Here is a 13,634-nt window from a genome sequence, read left to right as displayed (position 1 = left end):
GAGGAATTATACGCCACTTAGTATGACATCATTGAGATGGAAAAATACATTGACAGTCTTACTGAAATAGGAATTGTGTTTAAAAAAATCCAAAAGGACAAATAACCCATACACCCCCCCCAAAAAAAAATTACACTAACAAATAAGTTATACAGTAATTCAAACTGTAAAGACTATAGCAGTTATACACAAGAATTCAAACTGTAAAGAATGTAGCAAACACTTTTAAAAAAATATTTAGCCTTCTGGTAAGATTACAGTTAGGGAGAGGGATTCCTTCAATGGTCTGGAAAGATCAGACGAGGGACACCCCACCAAAATAATGTCCTCTAGTTTTAAGGCAAGTTTCTGTTCTAACCGACACATTGGTCTTTTTGAATCTTGTCAAGGAGTGTATGCTGTCCATTTCATTCTAAAGCTATAGGGGTAAGTGTTGCATTTTATTTTATTTGCAAATATATGAAGCATATTTAGTTATAATGATGTAGCTTGAAATATTGCTTTTCTCACTACGCAGATTATAAACATTTTGAATTTTTGAACTGTTAAAAGTTGCTATTAAAAAGTTTAATTTAGTAGCATGTGTGTATAGATTTTAATTCCATACCTGTTATTACGACCAGTTTGATTTTATTTTAGCTGTTTGTGTACGGATGTATCAGGCTTTCGGTCTGGCCATTTGTATGTATGGGGATGGAAGCATGTGCGACCATCAAGGCAATACAAGGACAGAAGTGCTGATATGTAAACTTGTGCGCATGGTGGATCCATGATGGGGGTGTGTGGGCTAACCCAAGAATTCAGGAGAAGTGAGGATTGACAATGGACATGTGAACCAGGTCAAAAATTTCTCGTTTACAAGGTTTACAAGTATTTAAATGAGTCATACTTTGTTATGAATTGTAAGTGCTGTACAAATGACTATATGAGTCATGTTTGATACAGTTGTTATGTTTATTAAAATTGATCATGTTTGTTCCAATTGATTATGTTGTGTTTCAATTGAGTACGTGGAAAATTTCTGTGTTTCAGTTGAGTACAACTGAGTTAAACTTATTTGCATGAGATTATATGACTCACATTTGGATTTTACTGTATCATGTGTCTACAATTTTTAATATATGAATCATATTTTTGTCCCCATTTGTGAATAATTGTATGAATTAATTATTTTTCCTTTTATGTCATAAGGTTTCATAAAGTCACAAATTCATTCGCATATAACAAATGTTTGTGTGAAGCAGTTGAATGAGTCATGTTTAGAGCTTAAAAGAATCAAAATGTATATGATGTAGAGATTGCACATATATTTATTAATTCATTTCATAAACTTCCATCTCTCATCACATTGTATTTGTGTCATTTAATCCAGGCATCCATTCAGGTCAAATCCTGTTACATAGTAATTAGAAACCTGAAGCAATAAACTATTTTTTTTTTAATGCATTAGTTTTTCAGCATTAACGATAATGTGTATTGATTTGAATTCATACGCAGTGATATGATTATTATTCATAAAGGTTTCGTACCTTAGCTAATTTTGATTCACTCATTATTTATTTACAGAATTTTATATAATATTTCAAATACGACAATTCTATATAAATATGAAGTTTGTAGCCCTTCAATATTTAGCCTATTATAATGCTTTTCATATGTAATTATGAATACAAAAGCTGTTTTCATAAGCTATTATAAATAATGAATGTTGTTGTGGGGTTTAATGCCATTTTCAGCACACAATAGGCTATACATGGCGGCCGGTATTAATGGTGGAGGAAGAACCCGGGAAAACCCCTAAAAGAACCACCGACCCACGAGAAGCTACTGACAAGCTTTCTCACATACCCACAATGGCTGAATCCGAGACACGAACCCACGCAGACAGAGGTAGGATGGCAGTGATCCATAGCTGAGAGCGCTTTAGACCACTCGGGGTCCCTGTTTTCATATGTAATCATAGATAAGGAATATTGCTTGCATATGCAATGTCATACAAGAGGTCGTTTTCATATGTAATTATGGATATAGAATGAATGTTGTTTTCATATGGAGTTATAGATAGAGAATGTTGTTTTTATATATAATGACTGTTGATATACGCTATAAATTGCCACACGGACATCGTAGTGATATGACTGAAATTTTTTTAAAGCTACATTCAAAATCCAAATCACACACACACACACACACACACACACACACTGTTGATATAGAAAGTTATCCTTTTTATTTTTAACTAGAGTTGTAGATTGTTATTTTGATTTAATACAACATACTTCACTCTAGAACCTTATGAGTTATCTTCTCGTCGTAAAATATTGACCCCTGGACACATCTCCCATCCCCAAAATAATGCAGCATCCTATTCAGAATCCCCTGAATTAAGTGACACTTCTCCCTCACTGTGACAACGAGAAATTCAACATACTCTCACGAATGCTTACCATTTTGGTCTGGAGAGTCAACCCTCAAACAATTTTGTTTAATCATTTTGAAAACATAAATTCCATAACAAACAGGTGTACAACATATTTTGATTTAATTACTATCATTAGCACACCCTCCCAAGCGATTTTAAAAACATAAGGCATCAAGGCTACGAGAAATGTACAAACCTTGGTCATTTCATTGAATTATTTATAATTCTTAACCTGGTTGTCGCCAGGGGGTCCCAGACACTGTCAACTAGAAGCATTTTGATGAAACGAGTTTCTTTTGCACCATGTCGCCATATATATGCTTTCAAGCAATATATGTGATGTAGTTCACCTTCTTTGAAAATCTCCATAATTCCGTAAATTTTGGATATACATTTTTCAACACATGTATACAGTAGTTCCTCTTATGTATTTGTTCAGATTGTGTTAGAAATATAACTAGACATTGCATATAATGGACGCAAACGACAAGTATTTTTAGAATAGACTTTTCTTGGAACCAGAAATGGACAGCGAGTTGACTAATTGCTTGTTTACCTCGGTAGCTTCCACTTGCGTTGAGACCACTCCGGTGGCCTAGTGGTTAGAGCGTCCGCCTCGGATGCGGGAGGTCGTGGATTCGATTCCCCGCAGAGTCATACCAGAGACTTAAAAAATGGTACTAACAGCTGCCTCGCTTTGCGTTCAGCATTAAGAGGTTAGTGTTAAGACTGGTCATCCTGGTGTCAGGACAATGTGACTGGGTGGGACATCATGCTACATGTCTGCGGCATGGTGCCCCAGTACTAGACATCACTATAAACTGCCACATTGCAGACATTGTAGCGATATGACTGAAAAATTGTTAAAGCTACGTTAAAAATCAAAATCACATCACATAACACCATTTGCGTTGAAACGCCAGTAAGTCGACAGTGTTAGGTACATATATTTATCACTTAAGCTGCATTCACTTCCATCGAATCTGACTTGAACCATGCTCACCACATCTTGATGGGGATCCCACCGTGACCCAGCACTACTATTTGGAATCAGAATTAATCACTCCATTGTTTGTTTAAGTCATTTTATTTAATACCAAATCATTTGGAACTTAAATTCATCTGTAGAAATAAATCATTACATTTTAGACTACATCATTTTATTTAATATGTCATTTGGTAACATATATCATTATTTTGTTTTGTTCTTTAAATCATTTAATTTCATGCCAAGCAATTTCATTTAATACCACATCATTTGGAATCCGAATTCATTATTTCGTTTTTGGGGTTCAATCATTTCATTTCTTGCTACTTCTTTTCATATCACACAACATCATTTGGAATCTGAATTCGTCATTTCATTTGTTGGGTTAAATTATTTCTTTTCACTCTACATCATTTCATTTAATACCACCTCATTTAGAATCTAAATTCATCATTCCGTCTTGTTCTTTAAATTATTTGATGTGACACCAAATCATATGGAATCCGGATTTATCGTTTTATTTGCTATGTTAGTAGTGAAGTGGGGCAATAAACAGACAGTGGAAAACCCAGTCAAAAAGGTTGTGTGCCTTTATACGGACAAGGGAAAACCGAGTCAAAAAGGTCTTGGGCCTGTATAGGGACAAAAGTTTGGGGTTATATACGGACAATAGGAATGGAACAGGTAAGGTGACGTCACACTACTGAAGATTGGTACCAATGTTGCAAGGAGCTGACCTCAATCGACCAAACAGTGGGGGGAAAAAACCTAGAACGATTGGCGGGACATAGACATAGATAACACATACAACAGACAACAAACACAAACAACTATACAACCAACTACAAAAAAATTTTAGGCAAGAAAGCAAATCTTTTCGAGGCATATGAGTGACCCTAAAAAGGACCTTTGTTTTTTTTGTTCACATCATTCCGTTAACATAGAGGGCAACGCATAGGTCTTCTTCTCTTCCTCAAACTTCTTCTGACTTCTGGACCGCAGATGAGAACACTCTTTAAACAGCCTTGTCTCTCCACATAAATTCTTCTTTTCCAAAAGTTAATATCGGTGATCCGGATAATTGTCCATGATGATCTGACGTACATGGGTAAGTCCGTACGGAACAGCATTGACGATACGAGAGTAGATGATTCTACGTTAGTCCACATTTTGTGACAAGAATAGGTGAAGGGAATGAAAGTCCACATTTTGTGACAAGAACAGGTGAAGGGAATGAAATGAACAGGGTTATTTGTAGTGAAAGAGTGGATCGAAACGGATTGAGTTAATTTACCAATCCAAAAACGCGTTACAAAATTCTGTAACAACACGGAGTCTATCTTCCAATCCGAAGAGAGTGGTCTGTCACATTCCCTATATAGATGCGCTAGCGTCTGTGCGCAGTGAATCCATGCGACAGTTTTCAAACATGATGGAACCTAAGAAGATGTTGAATTCAGGTGCACCGGCCGTGGAGACAGGAAATGATGGAATAGCAGCGGCTACCAGTCCAGAAGTAGGCCTTGGCCATGGCAAAGGCTTAAGGCAGTTCAAACTGATTACGTCCCATTCCTGAGTTTGTTTTTTGAAACAAACAAATACCCAACGGTCCTTTTCAGGGCCACTCACTTCTCTCGAAAAGAGATAGTATTTCAATTGCCAAAATCAATTAAACTCAAAAGCCCTTATTTTTTACCATGATTATTCTAGAAAATCAAAACCAAGAGACAGGGGGTTTTTTTTGTTTTTTTTTAAGTATTTTTGTTTTTATATAATAAAAATTTTTTTTTAATTCTTTTCTTTTCTTTTCTTCTTGAATTCCTTTTTTATTTTGATTCCTTATCTTATTGGTTTGGAGTGAAAACTTGTTTTATGGCTGTTTGTATGTTGTTATGGAGTCCTGTTTTAATTAATTCCTATTTTCCTATTTTAATTTTTTGTGGCCTTAATTGGTTTTTATTATTCGGGCTATGAACAGCTGTGTCAGTTTGTGAAACCACGAGATCTAGGAGGCCGTCATAATTCCCAAACAGTGATTTTGTAATATTCGTCCTTAACTGGTTTTTATTATTCAGGCTATGAACGGCTGTGTCAGTCTGTGAACCCACGAGACCGAGCCGTCCATCATAATTCCCAAACAGTGATTTGTAATATTTTTGACTGGTCTTTGATTTACTTTCTTAGATTTTTTTTATTAGATTGGATTCGTGTATAAAACTTATGATATTTTCGAATCTTAGATTAATATTGGGGTTTGTGTTCATCAAGAATTATGGGTATGTTGCAGGGCATCCAATATTATGCTGTTTAACTTTAAACTTAGCCCTTTCTTTTTCAAGTGTGTGGCAGTTGTTAAAAATATGCTCTATGTCTTCTGGGACCCTGCAGTGGTAGCAGCTAGGGTTATGTGGTTGTGGTCCTATGTACTGTCCAAAGCTGTTAGCCAGCCTGGTTTTGCCAGTGAGTATTCTATTTATGAATTTTTGTTCACTGCCTTTTGTTTTGGGTTGTTTCCTATTTCTACAGACTTCTTTAATGATGGTTTTTAGTTTCCTGCCTTGAGTGCTTGTGTTCCATAATTCCTGCCATTTATTATCAATGAAGGTTTTAGATATGCTATTGAGTTCGCATATGCTATAATCTAGGTTGATGTGAGTGGTTTCGTTTAGTTTTTGTTTAGCTGTTATATCTGCCATATCGTTACCTGGTATGTTAATATGGGATGGTATCCACATAAATTCTACTTGTCAGTTATTATTGTTCAGTATTTTTAACAATAAATTGGTTTGCCTAAGATAGTTTTCTCTTGATTTGGTGTTTTTGTTAAGTATTGAGTTTATGACACTTAGTGAGTCACTGATTATTACCGTTTGGGGTATTTTGTTCTCTTTGATCCATTTGAGTGCTTCAAGTATGGCCCAGAATTCAGCTGTGTATATGGAGCAGAGGTTAGGTAGTCTTCGTCCTACTTTAATGTTAAGTTCAGGGATTACATAAGCTGCTGCTGTTCTGGGTGGTTCTGTTATTTTGGATCCATCAGTGTAAATCTTAATGTAGTTGCAATACTTTGAGTTGATTTCTTCTGTACAAATTATGTTTAGTTTGAGTTCCTGTTTGTTTTTATTGCCATATTTCATAATGAGGGTGTTAACTGAGGGGTTGATATTTATCTATGGTTCTTTGTCATAGTGATTTGCAATTTCTGCTTGGAGGTTGTCTATAGAAAGTTGTTCAACTAATTGATGGACTAATTTCCCAGCTGGTATGTTTTGTGATAATTTAGTTCTAAAAGGTATTGGGGTGTGTTGTTAGCCTGGCTGCATATCTGAGAGTGAGTTTTTGTCATCTAAGGTGGAGTGGCAGTTCTCCAGTTAAGATTTGAAGTTCCACTAGTGATGTGGATGGTAGAGTGCTCCAGTGCAAATAATTAGGGCCTTTCTTTGTATGCTATCTAGTTTCTTGAGGTTATTTTGGGGTGCCGAGTTGTAAATGTGGCATCCGTAATCTAGTTTAGATCTAATTAACGATTTATATAATGATTGTAAGGTTTCTTGATTGGATCCCCAGGTGGATCCTTTAAGGGTTGTAAGGAAGTTAAGGTCTTTATTGCACCTTTTGACTAGTTCATTTATGTGGTGTCCCCAGTTTAGCTTGGAGTCATAATGCATTCCTAAAAATTGTGCTACTTTTACGAATTTAATTTCTTGATTTTGGATGGTGAGTTTGGGAAACTGATTTTGTAATTTACGTTTGGTGGTGAATAATACTGCTATGGTTTTTTCATGGGATAATTTGAAACCCCATTTATCAGCCCATTTCCCTATTTTGTTTAAACTTGTTTGAATATCGCTGATTACTTTGTGGTTGGAGGGGTTTCCTGCTCTCCATAATCCACTATCATCAGCAAATTGTGAGAGTTCAATTAGTTTTGATGTTAAGTTGGTGTCCAAGTCATTAATCATGATGTTGAAAAGGGTTGGGCTGAGTACGCTCCCTTGTGGTGTACCGTTTTCAAGTGTGTGTGGTTCAGAGTAGGTGTTGATATTTTACGGTCAGCGAGGAAGTTTTCAATGAATTTAAACATTCGACCTGTGATGGCATAATGGTTGAGTTTGGCTAATAAGCCTTTGGTCCATACAAGGTTGAATGCCTTTTCAAGGTCAATAAATACTGCACTTAAATTCCTATCAGCTTTGCGTTTGGAGTTGAACACTAATTTGATTGCGGTTTCCAATCATATTAGTTGATCTGTGGTGGATCTTTTGTTTCTAAATCCGCATTGATTATCGGAGATTAAATTATTGCTCTCTAGGTGGTGTTTGATTCGGTTGGTGACTATGGTTTCCATGGTCTTACAAATGTTGTTTGTTAGGGAAATGGGTCTGTAGGAGCTAATGTCGTTAGGGTCATTTCCTTGCTTGGGTATTGGAATTACTATTGCGTGCTTCCATTTATCGGATAGTTTGCCTGAGGTCCATATTTGGTTTAGTAATTTAATAATTGTTTGTTTAATGTTATTTGGGATATTTTTGTATATTGTGTATCCTATTTGATCTTCCCCTGGGCTAGTTTCGTTTTTGGTTTTCAATGCTAGGTCTCATTCATATGATGTAATATCTTTATTTAGGTTCGAGACTTTGGGACTGAGGTCTTTAAAGAGATTACTATGGGTTCTTTCTACTTTGTCCCTATGTAATTGAAATGCTGGGGTGTGGTTGGTATTGCTACTCATATCTGAGAAATGATGAGCTAGTCGGTCAGCTTTTTCTTTATTAGTGATGGCTCCAGCTATTTTTGGGGTGGTGTTAGTTGTCTTTCCTCTAATTGATCTAATCTTATCCCAGACTTGTTTGGTACTAGTTGTGATATTGATATTCGTGCAGTAATTATGCCAAGTTGATTCCTTTGCCTGTTTAATTATGTTTTTAAGGTTTTTCTCCATTTGTTTATATATAATGAAATCAACAGAGTTTTTAGTGCGTTTGAATTTATTGAGGGCTTTTTTCTTATCAGTGATGGCTTGTTTGCATTCATCATTCCACCATGGGACTGCTTGTTTATTTGGGTTACCACTAGTTTTGGGTATCTTGGTGGTGGCTGCCTTTAGTATGGTATCAATCAGGTTTTTGTAATATTTATTAATATTATCATTTTCTAGGTTTTTGGTGTCTACTTTGCTTAGTGTTTCATTAAATGTGGTCCAATCTGCTTTTGAATATATCCATCTAGGTGTTCTTTTTAGCGAGTTGTATTGGACTGTCATCTGCAGGGTGACTGTTACTGGAAAGTGGTCACTGCCCAAGGGGTCAGTTTGATCCACTCTCCAGTCTGCCACCTGGGTTTTTGATGGCGAGCAAATGGTGAGGTCAATAGCGGACATGAGACCGTTTTCTGGGTTAAGGCGTGTTTTTGTACCGTCATTTAAAATGGTTAAGTTAGATTCTGTGGTCCATTCTTCAATCAATTTGCCTCTTTTGTCCATCACACCCCCCCCCCATAGCTCGTTATGGGCATTGAAATCTCCACAGATGATGATCTGATCTACTCGTTTGTGATCATTTATTTGTTTGTAAGTAATTAAGTTGGCTGTGCCTGATGTTCCCCCTGGGTCATAAATGTTGAATGTTTGTATTTGACCCTTGCCTGTATGAATTATGAGGGACTGAATTTCGAATGCTTCGTTGCTACCTGGGGTTGGTGTTATGGTTATTGTTGTTACATTCGGGATGTTATCTGCTATATAGAGGGCTAAACCCCCACCTCCTTGTCCCGTGGTTCGATTTTTGAAGTGACCTGGGGCGTATCCTGGGAGTTTGGGTATTTGTTTGGTTCTACTTGTTATTTTTGTTTCTTGAATGCATATAATATCTGGTTTGTGTTCTAAGTTTTGTAATTTGGCTTTGAGTTCAAGTACTGATATTACTTATTAGCCCTCTAGCATTCCATTGCCATATTATAATGTTCCGGTTTGTTGTATAATCCATTATTGGGGTGGTTATTTATTGATTGTTTTGTGTTGAGGGTTATGATGTTAACTTCAAATTTGATTTGATTTTGCTTATTATCTGTGTTATTTTATCCATGATGGAGTGGTGGTTGTTGATAAGTTCGGCTTTGATCTCTATGAGTAACTTTTCTATTGTCGGGTTTGACAGTGATTTGTTTTTGGTGTTAATGCTATCTGATTCTTCGGGGTGGAGTTGTGAGTCTTTGTGGGATTTGATTAAGAATGTATCTTATTTATTTAATCTTGTTTGACCTTGTTTTGCCTTGGTTGGTTGGGTGTTTGGGCTGTGGTTGCTTCAGTTGCTGGTTTGTTTGGGGTCATGATATGGTGGTGATTTTTATTACTGGGGGTTAGTTTTTTCGCCGCATGATACAGGATTTGCTTGTTGTACATGATATCTATAGTTTGATATTCCTTGATAGTGTTGGGTCATTCGTGGGATTTAGGTAGGTGGGGCCCCTGCAGTTGGTACATTTGGGTGTGGTTCTACGACATACACCTTTGTGGTTTCCCCCGCAATTGTAGCATAGTTGGGTATATCTACATCTGTTAGAGAAATGTCCCCAGTGTTGGCAGTTGCTGCAGAACCTGGGTTTGTTTATATAGGTCTCAAGGCGGTGGCATGCCCCAGAGTGACCTAGTCTTATCATGGTTGAGAGTGGAGAGTTTGATTCTAGTATCACTGTATTGGTTTCCTGTCCTAAATGATTTTTGAGTTTATACGCCCTATTTATGGGTGTACCACTGTCTTTGAGTTTGGCAGTGAGGGTTTCATTGTTTATCCCTTTTTTTTGTCCTGTGAGTTTTAGAACTGCTTTAAATGTGGGGTTGTTCATGCGGGTGTGTGTGGCTAAGTCATTTGTTCGTATGTTATTGTTTATTGCCATGAGGGTCTGGTTGCTATTGTGTGTTTTGGTTATTATGTTCTTTGTCCCTATTTGTTTGTGTCTTTCGACGTTAACCCTAATGTTGTTAATAATTTCAATTTCTAGGAATTTGGCCATTTGACTGCGAGTGCTGCAGTGTACTATTATGTATCTTGTGTTTGGCCTAAATATTTTGAATTGTCCTTGATGAACCCTAAGAAGAGCCTGTGTAAGACTGTTAACAGTTAAGTTTATCAGCATATTGGAGTTGCTACTGATATAAAGTGTGTGTTCTATGGGGTGGTATGAAAATTTCGCCTGTTTCTTTGGTTCTTTGGGGGTGGGTGAGTTTGAATTATTTTGGGGGGCAGGTTTGTTCTTGGTAAATATGGGTCTCTTCGCTTTACCCTTGCCATCCCACACATTAGGTTTTGATGTGTGTGTGTGTGTGTGTGGATAGTATAGTTTGGTTATGTTATTTGTCTAGTCATTACTGTGTGGATAGTAGATATGAGATGAGAAAAGTAGGGTATGTTTTCCTTCACGTCCGCGCGTTTAAAGTGATGATCTAGGTAATATAAGTTTTGGGTTTATACACGAATCCAATCTAATCAAAAAAAATCTAAGAAAGTAAATGAAAGACCAGTCAAAAATATTACAAATCACTGTTTGGGAATTATGACGGCCAGCTCGGTCTAGTGGGTTCACAGACTGACACAGCCGTTCATAGCCCGAATAATAAAAACCAGTTAAGGACGAATATTACAAAATCACTGTTTGGGAATTATGACGGCCTGCTGGGTCTCATGGTTTCACAGACTCACACAGCCGTTCATAGCCCGAATAATAAAAACCAATTAAGGCCACAAAAAATTAAAATAGGAATTAATTAAAACAGGACTCCATAATAACATACAAACAACCATAAACAAGTTTTCATTCCAAGCCAATAAGATAAGGAATCAAAATAAATAAGGAATTCAAGAAAAAAAAAGAAAAAAAAAATACTCCAGACCGTCTCCTTGTCTCTTAAACAACATCTGGCTGAACTTTTAAATCAAGCACAGCTATTTCCAACTAAGAAACGCGAGTGTGTGGTGTGACTATTCCCACTCATGTTTATTAGCCTTTCAGTCAGGTTGTTAAGGACTATTTAGTCCTACACCTGAGTGGCTAAATTAAAAAGTACTCTTTGAGTATATAAAAGCCTGGGGGATGAGGCTCCTTTTCCTTCCCCCAGGAGTAATTAAAAATCATGCAGTACGTGAATAAACAAGTGGTACATGTTCAAAAGAACGAAAACCACTATAATCCAAATAACTAACAAAGTTTTGGGTTTATGGGGATGTTTTCCTTCACGTCCGCGCTTTTCTTATAAAAACCCACAAGATTCATCATTCGCACCATTCTACGGAATAAGAGAAAAGAAAATGTTAGCTGTATCTGACCTGTTCAACAACTTAAAGGAAACATACTATTGGATGATAGTGAATATGTGGTGGAAAGAATTGAAAGAGAATGGAGGAGAAGAAACAGTCTGGACTTTGCTAACAAACTAAAAGTAGCCAGGGAGAAGATAGAGGAGTTAATAGAAGAAGAAGTTGAGAGGATTTATTAATCCTCCCGATGTCAAAATTGGAATGTTAAAAGATGCCTTGAGCAGCAGAGAGGGTGAACAGACCATAGAATTCCGACAAAACAAATAAAACAAACAAATAAAACATCTCGTAGAAAGGTCAAGATTTTACAAATGAACTTTTCCTTGAGATGTTTTATTTCTGTAATGGACGATTGTACTAATAAAACCTCAGTTCGAAATAGTATCTGAAAAAATAAAGTACTCTACGTGTTTATTTATTTCTTGTTTATTTTTTTGACGACCAACGTTGGTAGGTACCCTCTCTGCTGCTCCCCCTGTTACCCAAATATTTTATCAATACCCACACGATATCTTGTTCTTGGATCATGTAAATTTATTGTTATAAATCCATGCGGGCTAGCTTGCGCTCGTGAGAAGAAATTTTTGAATTTAATTATATCCATGTCACCACCACACCAAGTTTGATGAATATTTCGCAACGTGTGTGTGTCTACGCCATTAAACACAACTAAAATGTTGCAGTTGTCTCTGATCACCTTCGGAATTTGTGTATATCGTTGAGTAACATAGATCACGTCTGTATTTTTGTGTCTCCCTCGGGAAAATATTCTGGCTGGATTTGATTGTTTATCTAGCATCACATTGTCGTATACAACTAAATTATTAATAAATCTGTCTATGGAATCTACGGATGGTGCTTCATCAATATCGGTTACAAACTCTATAACATCATTATCTTCATCCAGTAATCGTGCGTTTTCATTGAAATCTTTAAGTACATCATAACATCTCTGATCATCAACGGATGGTGCTACTAAATATAATTTATCCCATTTCAACCATCTCATTATCAGATTAAGTAATAATTGCGTCTTACCCGATCCAGATGGTCCTATGATGATCATTCTGATGGAGTTCGGTAGCGCAGGATGGTGTTTAACTGGCTCTCGTTGCCGAGTTGCTGAGAAATCAATTATATCCATATATATTATAACATGAATTTATATTGTTTACGCTGTAGAGTTAAAACTCCAACCACTGATTTAGCCACAGTTATAACAAAAAACAAAAAAATAGCGTACGGTGGAAAATGTTCTATATGTGGTAGAAAGAAATTTTCGTTTTTACCTAATAAACGCGGTAGTGATATTGCTAATTTGATGTCAAAGTTTCCAGGTGCTCCATGGGCTAAATACAGTGGAGAAAAACACCTACCAGGATATAATTATTGCGGTCCTGGTACTCGACTCGATATCAGGCTCGATAATCAAGATCAACCAAAACCAGGCGAGGAACCAATAAACGCTATTGATCGAGCTTGTCATGCTCATGATGTAGCTTATAAAAGTCAAAATCTACAAGATAGGCATATTGCAGATGTAAAATTAATTCATTCATTAAATTCTATAAAAAATAAAAATATTAGAGAATCATTAGCTAATTGGTTAGTAAGATCCTCGATGAAAGGTAAATTAGCGATTGGGGCTGGTAATTAATAATGGAATCAATTTATTATTCACCAGTTGGATACTGGAGAGGCAAAGCAGCAATTGGTAAACTCGCTGATGCAGCGGCGGTTAAACATTCTACTGCTAAAGCGTGGTTGTCCAGGCAGGCAATATGGCAAATTTATCTACCACGTCCTAAACAAATTCAGTACGCGTATTTCGATGTCAGTGTTCCTAATGAAGTTCATCAAGCTGATATTCTGTTTTTACCGCATGATACTGTGCGTAGAAAAACATACAAAT

The sequence above is a fragment of the Sinohyriopsis cumingii genome, chromosome 10 (assembly GCF_028554795.1).
Source record: "Sinohyriopsis cumingii isolate HCF-2022 chromosome 10, ASM2855479v2, whole genome shotgun sequence".
Classification (NCBI taxonomy): Eukaryota; Metazoa; Mollusca; class Bivalvia; order Unionida; family Unionidae; genus Sinohyriopsis; species Sinohyriopsis cumingii.
Note: the sequence above shows the minus strand (reverse complement) of the source record.